The following is a 17,592-nucleotide window of genomic DNA, read 5'->3' on the forward strand; positions in this document are numbered from 1 at the left end:
AGCTGACCTAACCGTAAGATCTGCCCTGTTCTTACATTTCAGACGGTATGCGGTGGGTGTCGAGAGAATTTGCTGTTAAAATGATAAATTAATCCAAGCTGTTAGCCTTTAAATTCAGATAGTAACAAACCTAGACTATTTGAATGATTCCGGTATCTATCCATCCCCTCCCCTTAGTTCTTTTCAATTCACTAAGTGTTTCTTATATAATCATCCATATTCAAAGCATTTCTCCTGTTGTCTTAAGGTTCATGTCTTTGGTCAAGTCATTTTAATAAATGGTTCATATATATACATATATAAATCAACCGGTTTTTGTGTATGTGTTCTGTACGTACGTACAAAATGAGAATTCACGAGTAGCGACTATATGAGACTGGAATTTATTAATTATTAATAAATAATTGATTATTAATTTAACATACTATTTCCTTCGTTTGAAGGTGGTGCCCTAAAACTAGGTAAAATAAGGCTTATTCAGATAGTGAGAGCTTTCGGATAAATCCTTATATCTTATCACATCACGCTATGTGTGTCCGTTATAAATATATATTGTTGGTGCCTTGTGTGCCGGCGATATATAATTTGGCTACAAAGTGCTTTACAGAGACATTAAAATAGTAGAAATAAAAAGCATTATTTGAATTTTAAACAAAAAAGAAAAAAATAAGAACAGTAGATAAAATCAGAACAATAAAGATGAGATTGGATAAAAATGTAATCGAATGACATATACGAGACAGATAAGATAAAATAAACTGTAATAAAAATGATAAAAATGTAATCAGTAGTTAAAACTATTATGTTTTGAAACTCAGGCTTATTTGGAGCTTTATTCAAATGCAGGTGAAAATAGATGTGTCTTCAAGCTGGAATTAAACACACTGTGTTTCAGGTGATCTGAGGCTTTCTGGGAGTTTGTTCCAGACTCGGCCTCCTGGTGACATTGTAATATATATTGGCGCGTCATCTGCATAGCTATGGTAGTTTATTTTGTTGTTTTTTTATAATCTGTGCCAGTGGGCATGTACATGTATGTATATGTTAAACAGAAGAGGTCCCAGGATGGAACCTTGGGGAACTCCACATGGGATTCTTGTCTGCTCAGATGTAAAGTTACCTATTGACACAAAGTACTTCCTGTTCTCTAAGTATGTTTTGAACCAGTTTAGTACAGTTCCGGAAAGACCCGCCCAGTTCCCCAGTCATTTGAGTAATATATTGTGGTCAACTGTATCAAAGGCAGCACTGAGATCCAGTAAAACTAAGACTGACATTTTTCCACTGTCTGTATTCAGACATATGTCATTAAACATTTTGGTCAGAGCAGTCTCAGTGCTGTGGTGCTGTCTAAAACCTGACTGGAAGGTATCATAGCAGTTATTTTGTGTTAGAAAGTAATTAAGCTGTTGAAAAAAACGCTTTTTCAATGATCTTACTTAAAAATGGGAGATTTGAGATGGGCCTATAGTTGTTCATTTGCATCTTGTCAAGATTTTCCTTTTTCAGCAGAGGTTTGATTACAGCTGTTTTTAGTGGCTCTGGAAACACACCTGACGTTAAGGACAAGTTCACGATCAGTGACAGGTCTGATTCCAAAGTCTTTGAGGCCCCTTTGAAAAAATCTGTTGGCAGGATGTCTGAACAGCAAGAGGAGAAGTTCAGTTGACGTAAGATGTCCTCCAGGTCTATACTGTTAATGGGTTGAAACAGTGTCATGGTGTTTAAACCGGTTTTCGGTGGACACAGTACATATGCTGAACCTGCTGCTAATGTACCAACTGCTTGTCTAATATTTTGGACTTTGTCTGGGAAGAATTTGGCAAAGTCATTGCAGGCCATGGTGGAATGAAGTTCAGTTCCCACTGACACAGGAGGTTTTCTTAGTCTGTCAACTGTTGCAAATAAGGCCAGAGCATTATGACTGTTTTTGGTGATGATGTCAGAGAAGTAGGACTTCCTTGCATTCCTCAGTTGTAAATTATAAAAGTGAAGTTTCTCTTTGTATATGTAACCGGTTAGGTTCTAGTGTTGTCTGAGTTGTGTTTTTATGAACATGAACAGGCCCAGATCAGGATATCTTTCTCCGTTTATTCTGAAGGTGTAAAAAAACAAAAAAATCCTCCGGTCAATCGTGATCAACTACACATTAAATGACACAGAAATATGTTATCGCACTAGCAAGTTAACAGAGGCTAAAACTCTGAAATTTCTGTGACCACAGTGTCGCTTACCTCTCCCAAGGAGTACAAACAACAGCAAAAAGGGGAGAGGCAAAAGCGTAAGACACATATATAGGAGGGACCCTCGAAAGTGAACGTTGAGGTACAAAAACTGAGTCTCAAACGTTCCACATATTGACTCAGGAGGTCAGACATGTCAGGTAATAACTATTTACACAGATTTTGTGTAATTATAAATCTACATATTACTGCTGTATAATTGACTCTATATATTACATATATGTCATAATGAACGTGGAGATTTGTTTTTCTCCATCTGTGCTCAGCTTTCCGACACTCCCTTTTCCAATTTTTCAACAGTGTGGAATTTCGCCATGGAGACTTCTTCCTTCCAGAGATAACCTTCACCTTAATGGCAGCTACAGTATCCATAACATTTAATGTTTTAGCATTGAAGCTACTGACGAGCTCACTGACTGAACCCCCGGACAGGGCAGGTGTTAAAGAGAAGACCTGGTTAAAGGTCTCACTACTGTTTTCAGTTATACACCGTTTTGAGATCACTGCTGTTGAGACATTTGTGTGCACTGAAATCGTACTCTCAAAGAAAACACAGGAATGGTCAGACAGGCCCACATCAGACACAGTAATCTTTGAAATGCTCAGACCCTTTGAGATCACTAAGTCTAGCGTGTGCCCCCTATTGTGCGTGGGCTCTGTTACATGCTGAGTCAGCTCAAAGTTGTCCAGAGTGTTACTCAGGTCTTTAGTTCCTTTGTCCTGAAGGTTGTCCATATGGATGTTAAAATCACCAACAATAATTATACAGTCAAAATCAACACAGATCATGGACAGCAGTTCACCGAGGTCATCAGAAAAAGTCGGCACAGCATTCGGGGGGCCTGTAAACATTCAGAAACAGGACTCTGAATATATGGCTATACAGCTGAAGGCCTCATCCAAAGGACTGAAAACTTCCAGGAGATAACTGCTTACATTGAAATGATTCTTTGAATAAGACTGCGACCCCTCCTCCTGTCCTGCTCACTCTGGCCTCACTGATAAAACTGTAACCAGGAGGGGTCCACACAATGAGAACAGCAGCACTGTGATTTTGGTCTAACCAAGTTTTAGTTAAAGTTTTAGTTTAGTTAGTTATTTCTGGCATGAAATACGTTTATCTACTCACTGAGAACAGTTTGGCGAAAGTCAGAGTCCTTCGGAAGCTATTTAGATAACTTGCGATCAGTGTATATCCATATAACAGAGTGAATGGGGCAGGGACGATGCAGCCTCTAAGTAAGGCATTATCTGTCTTTATTTCACCAATACTTTAAGAAGAATCAATGAATGAACTTTTACTATAGCTATTTTAGTTCATAGGTGCGGTTCTGTGGCTACTTCAGAATCAGAATCAGTAGCATTTATTGTCAATCAAGCATTACAACATTACATTGCACGTAGATTGAAATGGCGTTTATCCAACTCCAGTGTGTGAAGAAACATACAGGAGTTAGAAATGTCGCAGCCATCGAGTACAATGTGGGCCCGGGAAAAAAACTTTCAGCACATCAAGGACAGTAACATAGGTAAAAAAATGCAAGACATACGAAGGCGTCTTACACACTTCTCTGCGGCTTCCCACCTGATGCAGATAAAGTCATTGTAGTGGGTGACTTTAATATTCATGTAGATGTTGAAAATGACAACATCTACATGAATATCTAAATTCAATGTTTGATTTATGTCTAAATCAAACATTGTTCTTCCTGTTATTGTTATTTTTATTTTTCCGCATTTTTCACATGCTTTTCAAATGAATGAGTCAGGTCTTTAAGCTCTGCAGAAGACTGAGGTTGACTCGTTATTTTGAATCAGGTGTGCTGGAGCAGGGAAACATGGAAAACATGCAGGGCGGTGTGCCTTGAGGACCAGGATTGGGAAACACTGCTCTAGATGGTATTTCCTTGGCTTCTAGTAGTACAGTAAGGAACCTTGGAGGTACTTTTGATCAGAATTTATAGTTTGACTCGGATATAAGTAGGCTCAGTAGGATCCGAACTAATCGCTTCTGCTCTAGCCTCTCAGGGAGCCTGTCTCTCCCTGCAGGAGGAGCAGCTGGCTACTCTAAGTCAAGGAGTCAAAGGTTTGGCTCACAACCAAGATGATTTTAAGGATCCAGTATTGCCCACACCTGAACCTTCGCCCGTTCCCACCTTTGCCTTTGCCGGAGCTGGAGTTCGACTGGCATCTCCCGAGCGATATTCAGGAGACCTTGGAAGATGTAAGTCTTCCTCATAGACTGTGATATGCATTTTGAACTTTCTTCTCATCAATTCCACACAGACCGAGCTAAGGTCGCCTACATAATCTCACTCCTGATGGGAAGGGCGAAGGCATAGGCCATGATAGAGTGGGATAGGGGATCCAGGATCGGCAGTTCCATTCAGGAATTTAAGGAGGGTCTCCATAAGACTTTTGATCCCATTTCTACAGATCAAGAAAAGGCAAGGCAGTTGAGTGGGTTGAAACAAGGAAAGAAGTCGGTTTGTGACAACGCCATTCGCTTCTGGACCTTGACAGTGGAGAGCGGTTGGAACTCCATGGCTCTTTACCATGTTTTCCTGAAAGGATTGGCTACTCCCATCAAGAAGCGACTGCTTCCCCTGGATCTTCCTCCAGACCTTAACTCCCTCATCGTTCTTGCTATCGGGACATATAAGTTCAAGGCTCTTCAGGGAGGATGCCCGCAGACGCAAAAACACCCCCAGCACATCCCCACTGTCTCCTGGGTGGTCCCATATCGGTCGTCACCTGATTGGTGTCGATTTTCTCCTTACATTGCAGATGAGGAACCCATGCAGATGGGCGGCACTCGGCTCACCCAGGAGGAACGCCATGTCAAGGAGGGGCGGTGTTTTTACTGTGGGGGGTCTGGTCATCTAGTAGCCGCCTGTCCAGCCAAGACAACTTGTTTTGAGTAACCGATCCACAGCTTCAGCTTCTTCTGCAAGTGTTTTGACCTCCATCCAGGTAAAACACCACAGCCATATCACTGGATGTTTTAATTGTCTTAGGGGCTGATGAAAGCTTAATAGACAAGAAAAAAACCAAGACTCTCGCACAACCCATCAAAGCTAATGCATTGAATGTTGATGCACTGTTCATGTTCACACATGTCACAGAACCTGCAGTTCTATCCATAAACAAAGGATCACTCTGAACTGATTAACTTTTTTTTTTTTCGTTCAAACACACACACACTGGTACTGGGACATCCATGGCTCGTTAGCCACAATCCTCATATAGACTGGCCTATGGGCAAAATTATTGGATGGGGTAGAGACTGTGAAGGAAGGTGTCTAAGGGAGAAATCATTCAAACAAACCACAATGGTATTTAACACTGTTTCTGCTCACCCTGTCACAGAGTCCCAGTACACGGATCTGACATCCCTTCCCACCTGTTACCACCACCTCAAGGAAGTTTTTAATAAAACTACGCAATGCCTATCATCTGGTCCGAATCCGAGAAAGGAGGGGGGAGCGGGGGACAAGAGGAGAGGAGAGGAGAGGGGGCTGTGAGGGGCTGTGACAGCTCTGAAAAAAACACAGCCACAGACAGTAACATAGGTCACGATCCAACATAAAAACTCAAAAAACATAAACAAACATTTGCTCGTTTCACACATAAAAAACTCAAGACATCCGAAGGCGTGGGATGGGGGTAAGCCCAGAGAGTTGCTACGTCTAGCTCTCAACCAATGTTTCAGTTCACAAGATGTCATCGTGATACCACAGCAGGTTGCCATGGGGAAGTCCTTGATTGAGTCCCAGTCGGAGTCAACAATCTCCATGTGTCCAAGAAGAAGGTAGGGGGAGAAGTAGTTCAGAGCTCTCACAGCAGTGATTTCAGGAGAGTTGTTTCAGCAGTGGCCTTGGCCGAGGCCGTTGCCAGGAGAGCAGGAATGCAGATTAGATTATGATTGTTGGTTAGGGCGAGTAGTCATTTTCAATGGACACGACTCACTCTGTTTGTCCATTCTGGTCACAAAAACGATCCATACGCCTTTGCAAAGCCACCAGCTTCTCCAAGATGTTTTCCATATTTTGGTTAATGACCACAGTCTGAGCGCCAATAGCTCTGCCCACCGATTCAAACATGCCGGACAGCTTGGGGCCTGTGACCGCTGTCTCCGACTTCCGAATTTTGCGATACACCAGGGCAATGCCTAATCCAATCAACAGAAAGCCCGTTATCATGGTTCCGAATATGTATAGATCCTCCACGTCTTCAACGGAAATAATCGACAGGCACACAACTCTCCACGTCTCCCAGGAGTCCCTTGTGTACCCAGCGGCAAACGTTCAGTCGGGACAGGCGGGTTCCCCTGGACATGAGCTTCTTGTAGCAATGATTTTGTCAATTGCGTTTAGAGACCAGCTGATCAATTCCATGATTTAGTTTGAAAGCAATGCAGAGAGAGGCACTGAAGTTGAAACAGGACAGGACAAGACAAGAGAATCAGGAGAGATATGGGAGAGGGAAGAATCAGGAGAGAGGAGAAATGCGACTGCCTTCGTTGAGAGCCGGAAGAAGTCGCCAACCGGGAGCTGCTGGCAGTTAAAGTCACCTTGTGGAGACACTGGCAGGAGGGGTCACTGCATCCATTCATTGTCTGGACAGACCATAAGAATCTTGAATATATCAAACAATGTTTGTATGTTTGTATGTTTATGCATTTGGCAGATGCTTTTATCCAGGCTGTTACCAGCAGGCAGGTAGTGTAAGGGGGCATAGGCACCTGAAAGTCTTACCTTTCTAAAGGTCTTACCTTTCATGCCAGGCCAGGAGGGTATTGTTTTTTAACTGTTTCTGCATCACGTTGTCTTACAGGCTGGGGTCCCGGAATGTCAAGCCAGACGCCCTGTCTTCTATCTACGACCTTGAGCCTGTTGCCAAGGGACCAGAACCCATCCTTTCGCTTAACCGTGTGGTTGGAGTGGTAAATAGAACAACAGGTAAAGCAAGCGAATGGTGGGGTGCCATCACCTAGTGGGTGCCCAGAGAATCATTTGTTTGTCCCGGTTGATTTGCACCCACAGGTGATTCATTCATTGGTTCATAGCTCAACCGTTCTGGTGGCCGTCCATGGAATCGGGGATCTGGGACATCGATGCATGCTCGGTCTGTGCTCGGAAAAAGACGTCCTCCGGGTCACGCATGACAGTACTGCAACCTCTACCCATTGCCTTCAGAATCCATCCCAAGAACATTGTGTCAGACCAGGGGCGCCAGTTCATCTCCCGATTCTGGAGGGAGTTCTGTCGGCTCCTTGACATCAGGCTATCAACCAGAAGCCAACGGCCAGACCGAACGCCTGAACCAACAACTGGAAACCGGCCTCCAGAATCCGTCTTCGTGGACCTCCAGAAGTCGTCTTCGTGGAGCACCCACCTGGTCTGGGTGGAATATGCCGACAATTCCTTGCCTAACTCTGCCACAGGTCTGTCTATTTTTGAATGTGTTTATGGCTGCCAACGTCTTGTGTTTTCCAATTCTGAGACTGAAGTGTCAGTCCCCTCCGCCCACGCCTTGGTTCGCCAATGTTTTTTCATCTCAAGCCCACCAAGGAAAGTCCCATGGTCCCACCCACCAAGCCCCCACCGCCACTGGAAGCCGCTGACGGAGGTCTTCTCTACAAGAGTTAAGAGACTGTTGGCCGTACGCAACAGAGGTCGGGGAAAACAGTTCTTAGTGGACTGGGAAGGATACGGCCCCAACAAAAGACAATGGGTTCCACAGAGTCACATTGATGAGCCCTCCCTTATTCAAGACTTTTATAAAAAGAAGCATCCTGAGCTGCCAGGACCGTCAGGTGTTGGTCCTAGAAAGGGGGGTTCTGTCACACCGCGGTTAGGTTATCTGGGTTTTAGTTTGTCTTGTCTTATCATTTCCTGTTTTATTTTGAAGGATTAACTCTCCTCTCGTTTCAGGTCACTTGCCCTTCCTCATGGTCTTCCCTGATTCCCGAGTGTTTCCACCTGTTCCCCATTTCCCTCAATGTGTACTTATAGTCTGCGTCTCCCTTTGTCCTATGCCAGTGTGTTCGTTACCAGCCTTATGTTCGTGCATTCATTCTAACCTTTCCATAGAATTATCAAGCGTTGGGACTCATATCAAAATATTTGCGCCATCAATAGACGAGGACGTGTTTGTACACTCCATCAACATGCAGGTTGTTTTTGATCCAGTGGCCTGGATCTACCCATAATTCGCATATTTTAATGAAGAGTGGTCTGAGGTTTTTGAGAGGCACTATGTACCAGTTGGATGTCACTTGTTGGGTGAGTGGCTATCCCTATCATCCCTATCATGCTGGCTCGGTGTCGCCTTTTATTTTATTGGAATCCATATTTATTATTGTTAACTGTTTGCATCCATATAACACACAAAAATACACGTGTTGTGGAGAGAGGAATTGGGCAGGGGAAACATTGTTTTCATGTGCTGCGCGGCGAAATACACCTCAGCCCAGAGAGGGCAAGTACAGTCATCCCTGTATGTGCACTTCTCCACAACCACTGCAAGCAGAGGAACATTCCACAGCCAGATGATGATGATGATAAGGATGAAGATGACCACGATGCTGAATTTGGCCGCGTCAAACAGAGTGGACTTGAATGGTTGATATTTAAAGGGTTTAAATGCTGAAAATATGCTCATTGGATAATTGATCATTTACATGGTGTAAATTAATTACCTCATTGATTTAATGCTGTTGACGTATTTATATTGTTTGCTTTCTCTCTCTCTCTCTTTAACGTGCATAACGTTATTATCGTAGTCTGCACAAACTTCTCATCATGCGTGTGTTCTGCTAACTGCACTGTCCATAACTATTTGATAGGAGTTCATTTGTAGTCTAGGCTATTTCCCGATTTTTCGTTGATTTAGTGGGCTCGTTTGTGGGAAGAGTTTCGCCGAGATCACTTGCACTCAAACAACTAATCACCATACTGAGCGCTTCTAAAGTTGTGCACGAGAATCGACGTAATCCATAGCAATGGAGCGTCACTCTTAGTTAACGCTCAGTGATTTATCCTTAGTATGAGTAGGTCTCAGCAGCTTTGTGAATTTCTTTTAAGGAAAAACTCCTACGTGAAATGTTTTAGCGCATGTTAGGCACACTCCTTGCGGTAAGATAAAAAGCTTTGTGAATACGGCCACTGATCTCCAAATTCTGACTGTAGACAGAGGTACTCTTTATCTAGCTCTGGAGTTTTATAAGTGGCGTACAACCTGTCAAATTCAGATATGCGTTGCATCAGCTTAGTTAATTTCTCCCTCCTGAGTATCTTCTCATATCCTGCGTAGGAGATTATTGCCCCCCCGATGCAATTAAGGCCTCCCAAAGTATTGAGGCAGACACATCAGGTGTTTTATTCAAACTTACACAAAAGTCCATTTCTTGTGAGACAAAATTAAGAAAATCATAATTTTAAAGAAGATGTGTATTAAGACGCGTGTAGAATTAAAGCTCTTAATGCAAATATCCATAGAAAAAGGGGCATGATCGGAAATAACAATAGCATCGTATTTACAATTAGATACCAATGGGAGAAATCTATTATCAAACAAAAAATAGTCAACGCAGGTTAAAGTGTGATGGACATGAGAGAAAAAATAATATTCCCTCTTAAAAGGGTGACAGCAAATTCCTTCACAAAGGACTCGGGAAGGGGAAGAATGGTCCAGCTGAGGGTCAAGGGTCAAGCCAGCAATTAAAGTCTCCACCTAGTATTAAGTGGTATGATGACAAATCAAGGAGAGTTAGAAAAAGACATTTAAAGAAAGCATCATCGTCAAAATTGGGAGCATAAACATTAGCCAAGACCAAGTGTTATGAATCTGGCCAGCAAATATAAAAAAATCTACCGTTAGGGTCAGAGATAGTACTTGAATGCACCAAAGCGAACAGATTTATGTAACAAGATAGCTGCACCCCGAGATTTGCCTTTAAATGAGGAATGATAAGCCTGACCTACTCATCCCCTCCTCAATTTAGAGTGGTCTGAGACCTTGAGGTGAGTCTCTTGCAAAAAAATTACATGGGCCCCAGAATGATGTTGTTACATAAGATGGGATCATGGCTAGGTAACAATAGTATTATGTAATAGTGATGATCTAAAGCAAAACTGAAAGCACAAACTTGACTGATGTAAAGCAAAAAGAAAGAAAAAAAACAGAAACAAACATTACACACACATACCTTTCCCTTCCCACCTACACGAACTTTAGCAGAAGCATTCCCCCAAACGGGATGTGCGCTATGTACCCCCTTAAACAACCAATCTGTCACACCTCTTATAGTTCATAAAAAAAGCCTATACCAAACATCTAATGAACTACAACTACTTAAGCATTGGAAATGTGATATGAAGTTACGTAAATGAAATTACACCGTAATAAATGTACTAAGAATTAAACTGTGTAGCTAAAGCTGAATGTTAAATCGATACATAAAACAATCTTATCGAACAATTATGTGAAGAAGAATAAAATAAAATAAAAACTTGCAGCATCTCGCAATCAATTGTGATAAACCAAAAGGGTACATACGTACTACAGTTTTCACCTGAGGTATTCCTGTATTCCATTCAAATAGCCACCATAAGCCAAGTTAGGGAGAATCAAGAAAGAAAGGAGTAAACAAGAAAACAAAATCAGCGTCACCTCAGAACTGTAGCTCACTGAACACAATAAGAAACCAAGTCAACCCTCGTGAGGGGCAAATGTAGTCCTCAAGGCCAGCAACAATAACAGCAAAACACCAAGTTAACACATCAGCTAAATTCAATTCAATTCAATTCAATTTTATTTATATAGCGCCAGATTACAACAATTGTCATCTCAAGGCACTTAAATAATATAGTCCAATTCAAGCCAATTGGAATTCAATTCATTGTAATCATAATCCAATTAATTCATATAGAGCTAATTCAAAAAATTAATATCCTAGCTAAGGAAACCAACAGATTGCACCGAAATGTGTCTTCAGTCCAATCTCCCGTCCTGAGCGTGCCTGTGGCAACTGTGGAAAGGAACGACTCCCTTTTAACAGGAAGAAACCTCTGGCAGAACCAGACTCAGGAAGGGTGGCCATCCGCCTCGACCAGCTGGGGTTTGAGAAGACAGAAAAGAGGGAAAAGAGGGGGGAAAAACACCATAACGCCATTCAAAGGATATCTGTTGGAACAGGGAAACATAGGTTAATAACCACAATAATGTCACATGTACATAAAATAAAATTAGAAATTAAACAGGGGGAAAAAGAGAGCAAAGTGAGGAAAGGTGTGACAGATGAGGTCCCCCAGCAGTCTAAGCCTATAGCAGCTTAACTATGGGATGTTTCAGGATTACCTGAGCCATCCCTAACTGTAAGCTTTATCGAAAAGAAAAGTTTTAAGCCTAATCTTAAAAGTGGAAAGGGTGTCTGCTTCCCGGACATTTACTGGCAGCTTATTCCACAAGAGAGGGGCCTGATAACTGAAGGCTCTACCTCCCATTCTACTTTTAGAAACTCTGGGAACAACAAGTAAACCTGCAGTTTGGGAGCGAAGTGCTCTGTTAGGAAAATATCTTACAATTAAATCTTTAAGATATGATGGAGCTCGGTCATTAAGAACTTTATATGTCAGAAGAAGAATCTTAAATTCTATTCTGAATTTAACAGGGAGCCAATGAAGAGAAGCTAAAACTGGAGAAACATGATCTCTCCTGTTAGTTCTCATCAGAACTCTGGCTGCAGCATTTTGGATCAGCTGGAGGCTTTTCAGAGAATATGTGGGACAGCCCAATAATAAGGAATTACAGTAGTCCAATCTTGAAGTAACAAATGCATGAACTAGTTTCTCTGCATCACCCTGAGACAGGATGTTCCTGATTTTAGCAATATTACGAAGGTGAAAGAAGGCAGTCCTAGAAACCAGTTTTATATGTGCGTCAAATGATAAATTCTGGTCAAAAATAACTCCAAGGTTCCTCACTGTAGAACTAGAAGCCAAGGAAATACCATCTAGAGTAACTATATAACTAGACAATTTCTCCCTGAAGCGCTCAGGTCCAAAGAGAACAACTTCAGTTTTGTCTGAATTTAAAAGCAGACAGTTCTGAGTCATCCAGGTCTTTATGTCTTTAAGACAGGCTTGTAGCCTGACCAACCTGTAGGTTTCATCTGGTTTCATAGATAAGTACAGCTGAGTATCATCAGCATAACAATGGAAATTTATGCCATGCTGTCTGATAATGTTACCTAATGGAAGCATGTATAAAGTAAAAAGAATCGGTCCAAGCACAGAACCCTGAGGAACTCCATGACTTACTCCAACGTGTGAGGAAGATTCCTCATTTACAAGAACAAACTGGAATCTATCAGATAAATATGACTTAAACCAGCCTAATGCAGTTCCTTTAATCCCAATAACATGTTCAAGTCTCTGTAACAGAATGCTGTGATCGATCGTATCAAATGCAGCACTGAGATCCAACAGGACAAGCACAGAAACAAGTCCGCTATCAGAAGCTAACAGGAGATCATTGGTAACTTTCACCAGTGCTGTTTCTGTGCTATGATGCACTCTGAATCCTGACTGAAACTCTTCAAACAGATTATTTCTATGTAAATGATCACAAAGTTGAACTGCAACAATTTTTTCAAGAACTTTGGACAAAAAAGGGAGATTGGATATAGGTCGATAATTAGCCAACACTTCTGAATCAAGAGTAGGTTTTTTAAGTAAAGGTTTAATTACAGCAACCTTAAAAGTCTGAGGTACATATCCTGTCAACAAAGACCGATTGATCAAATCCAATATGGAAGTGTCAATTAAGGGGAAAACCTCCTTGAACAGTCTGGTTGGGATTGGGTCTAACATACAAGTTGATGGTTTAGAAGAGACTATTGCTGTTGTTAGCTCAGAAAGATCAACTGGACAGAAGCTGTCTAAATACAAATCAGGTTCGAAAGATACTTCTAAAGCTGCTCTACTTGATGATACATCAGTGATAATAATGGGAAGGATTCCATTAATCTTCTCTCTGATAGAAACAATTTTATTGATGAAGAATCTCATGAAATCATCACTGCTGAGAGTTAAAGGAATACATGGCTCAACAGAGCTCGGACTCTTTGTCAGCCTGGCAACAGTGCTGAAAAGAAACCTGGGATTATTCTTATTCTCTTCTATCAATAATGAATAATACGCAGTTCTAGCTTTACGAAGTGCTTTCTTATACGTTATTAAACTATCTTTCCAGACTAATTGAGACTCTTCTAAATTAGAGGAACGCCACTGTCTCTCCAGCTTTCTTGCAGTCTGCTTTAACGCACGCAGCTGTGAATTATACCAAGGAGCCAACCTCTTCTGACTGATTACCTTCCTTTTCAGAGGGGCAACATTGTCCAGTGTTGTACGCATTGAAGCTGTAGTGCTGTCAACAAGAGAGTCAAGTTCTACTGGAGTAAAATTTAGGTAGCCGTCCTCTGTCATATCAGCACATGGCAGTGAAGAAAAGGATGATGAAATCAACTCTTTAAATCTGGTTACAGCATTCTCTGACAGACACCTTCTATATGTAGAATTCTTCTCAGAAACCGTGTAGTCAAGTAATGTAAATTCAAAAGTTATTAAAAAATGGTCAGACAAGACAGGGTTATGAGGGAACACTGTTAACTGTTCACTCTCAATGCCATAAGTCAGCACAAGGTCAAGGGTATGATTAAGGCAGTGAGTAGGTCTGTGAACACTTTGAGAAAATCCAATAGAGTCTAATATAGAATTAAAGTTAATATTTAGGCTGTCATTTTCAACATCTACATGAATATTAAAGTCACCCACTACAATGACTTTATCTGTACTCACCACTAACTGGGATAAAAACTCTGAGAATTCAGACAGAAACTCAGAATAAGGGCCAGGCGGACGATACACAACAACAAACACAAGAGGTTTTTGTGATTTCCACTTTGGGTGGGAAAAACTGAGAATCAGAGATTCAAAAGAGCTAAAACTAATCTTGGGTCTAGGACTGATTAGTAACCCTGATCTGAAGATAGCTGCCACTCCTCCTCCTCTGCCTGTGGTTCTAGGAACATGAACATTTAAATAGTCAGAGGGAGTTGATTCATTAATGCTAACATGATCCTCCTGCTGCAGCCAGGTTTCTGTAAGACAAAATATATCAATATGATGATCACAAATCAAATCATTCACTAACAGAGACTTCAAAGGGAGAGATCTAATATTCAGCAAACCACATTTAATAGTTTGATGTTTTTGTTCAGTTAAAGTTTTTGTTTTAATTTTTTTTTGCACAAGAGGATTTGCTCCTTTTGTGTTTTTTGATTGAGGGGGGGGCAGCATCAGGTGGGAAGCCGCAGAGAAGTGTGTAAGACTACAACTCTGCATCCTGGTCTCAACCCTGGGATGTCATGTTTTTGGATGACTAATAAATTCGTCCATATTTCTAGAAATGAGAGCCGCTCCTTCCAAAGTGGGATGGATGCCGTCTCTCCTCATCAGACCAGGTTTTCTCCAGAAAGATTGCCAATTATCTATGTAGCCCACGTTGTTTGCTGGACACCATCTAGACAACCAGCGATTGAATGAGGACATGCGGCTAAACATGTCATCACTGGTCAGATTTGGCAGGGGTCCAGAGAAAACTACGGAATCCGACATTGTTTTGGCAAAATTACACACCGATGCAACATTAATTTTAGTGACCTCCGATTGGCGTAACCGGGTGTCATTACCGCCGACGTGAATAACTATTTTACCGTATTTACGTTTATCCTTAGCCAGCAGTTTTAAATAGGATTCTATGTCGCCCGCTCTGGCCCCTGGAATGCATTTGACTATGGTCGCTGGTGTCTCTAATGCCACGTTTCTGACTATAGAGCTGCCAATTACCAGGGTTTTGTCCTCAGCGGGTGTGTCACTGAGTGGGGAAAATCTATTAGAAACGTGGACAGGTTGATGGTGAACCACAGGCTTGACTTTAGGACTATGACTCCTCTTCCTGACAGTCACCCAGCCACTCTTAAGTCCCGGCTGCTCGGGATCTGCTCGGGGACGACTAACAGAGCTAGCTACGCTAGGTGGCTCCGCACTGACTAAAGGGGCCTGGCTCGCTATCGGGTGGTTTTCAACAGTGCAGAGCCGAGCTTCCAATTCAGATAACCTTGCCTCCAAAACTACAAAAAGACTACATTTGTTACATGTACCATTACCACTAAAGGAGGCAGAGGAGTAACTAAACATCTGACACAAGGAGCAGGTGAAAGCAGGAGATAGAGGAAGAGAACTGGTAGCCATGCTAAGCTAAATATGGTCCGGGGTGACTCCCTTTTTTATATTCTGCTGAATGAAGTTCCGCGCCACTGTCGGATCCTGTGGGTCTGTCCGCTGGGTGGACTGATGCGTAGCATTGCCGAGTAGATAAAAACCAAACTTGAAGTTCGGGCAGGAGTGGAGCTCCTTCTTTACTACAGCAAAGGCGGACCGCTTTGTAGCCACCACTGGGGAGCTGAGCTGTGAACTTGGCGAGACGAGGACTCTGTGCCCTAAGGCAAACCCACTAGGCGAACATTATTCCACTTTGAACAACTCTGCAGGTCCTCGCACTTCTTTCACAGGGAGTCAACAGTGGTGGTTAGCTTGCTAACATTAGCTCGGAGGTCGACTAGCTCCATGTCATTAGCATTCGCCAAGCGCTCAAGGTCCGCCATTGCTTCGCCATATGAAGCGAGTCTGTTCTCAAAGGGCTCCAAAGCCATCAAAAACTCTATTTTAACTGCTGCCGAGATGGTGGCTTCAAACTTACAGAGGATGTCCAAGCATATTTCATCCATCATCTGCGTAATGCTCAACAACAAGGTGGCATTAGCATCTGGCTGACATAGGGATTGTGGTTCAGGTGATAGCCGGGACTTGCCATGACCTGCTTTAGCAGCGTCACCTCTCTCCCAGTTTGCCATCATAGAGTGCCCACAAGTGAAAAAAAATTACATAAAATGAAAGGCTTCAATGAGAGGGCTTAATGCTGGCAAAACAAAATAAAAAGTGTAATATAAAAGTGTAAAAAAGTCACATTCCAGAGCCTGTGCGAAACACGTCCTACATCTACCTCGCTCCTACAGCACTCCTCATGTTAGCATTAATGAATCAACTCCCTGTGACGATTTAAATTTTTGAATTTTAAAGAATCTCACTTAGTTGGAAAAGGTAGTTTTTTTAGCATAAAAGATTGCCCTTCGCATAGATAGAATTGCTTATAATTCATTATTGATAGATCGGAATAAGAATAATCCCAGTTTTCTTTTCAGCACTATAACCAGACTGAAGAAGAGTCTGAGCTCTGTTGAGCCATGTATTCCTTTAACTCTCAGTTGTGATTATTTCATGAGCTTCACCAATAAAATAGTTTCTATCAGAAAGAAAAGTCTGGACAATTTTTTCAAAATTAGGCTCAGAGTCGCTGGATACGATTCACACAAAACATTTATTTCTTGCAAGAAAGAGACAAGTCCGCACAACCTGTCAGGAAGCTGGCTCAGAGCTGTATATTTACATTATTTATGTTTACTGGCCACACAGTGTTATGGGAAAATGACATTACTAGCCATTCAATGTTATGGGGAAACAAGTTCAGACAGTAAAAAACAATTTCACTCGCTACACAGTGTTATGAGAACCAAAAGGTAGGAGGTAGTCCCCCCCATCACATAAACCTTTATTCTTGCAGTTTTTCTCATAGTATAACTCCATTTTTTTTAACATTTCCCTCCTGTTTATGCTATGAGAAAACAAGAATTAAACACTGTAAAAATTCATAATCTACTGTCCACAGAACTGTTGGGCTGAATTCCATATGTTGTATTTTTAGTTGTTCTGCTAAACCCTCACTGACCCACCCAAAACTCGTTTTTTCCTCTTTCCCCTCTTCCCAGCACATCTCCAGAACTCTCTTTGCTGGATGTTCATCTTTGTGTCCTTTTAAATTTACCCAGTAGTTGGCTATGAGCTGTTTTCTTCTGAGCCATAGTGGCATTTCTCCTGCTTCAACCTGTAGTGAACATATTGGTGCTGTTTTTATTGCTCCGAGACAAGTTCTTAATGCTCTGGCTTGAATTATATCTATTTGCGAGAGCACTGATTTTGCTGCCGATCCATATCCCACACAACCGTAATCTATTCTAGACCTTATTAATGCTATGTATATATATCTTAATGCTGTAAAATCCGCACCCCACTCCAACCCAGCCAAACACCTCATAACATTCAATACTCTCTTACTTCTCTCTACAATTCCCTTCACATGTTCTCTCCATGTTAATCTAGAATCC

This window comes from Leuresthes tenuis, unplaced genomic scaffold (assembly GCF_036924035.1).
Source record: "Leuresthes tenuis unplaced genomic scaffold, fLeuTen1.0.hap1 SCAF_24, whole genome shotgun sequence".
Classification (NCBI taxonomy): Eukaryota; Metazoa; Chordata; class Actinopteri; order Atheriniformes; family Atherinopsidae; genus Leuresthes; species Leuresthes tenuis.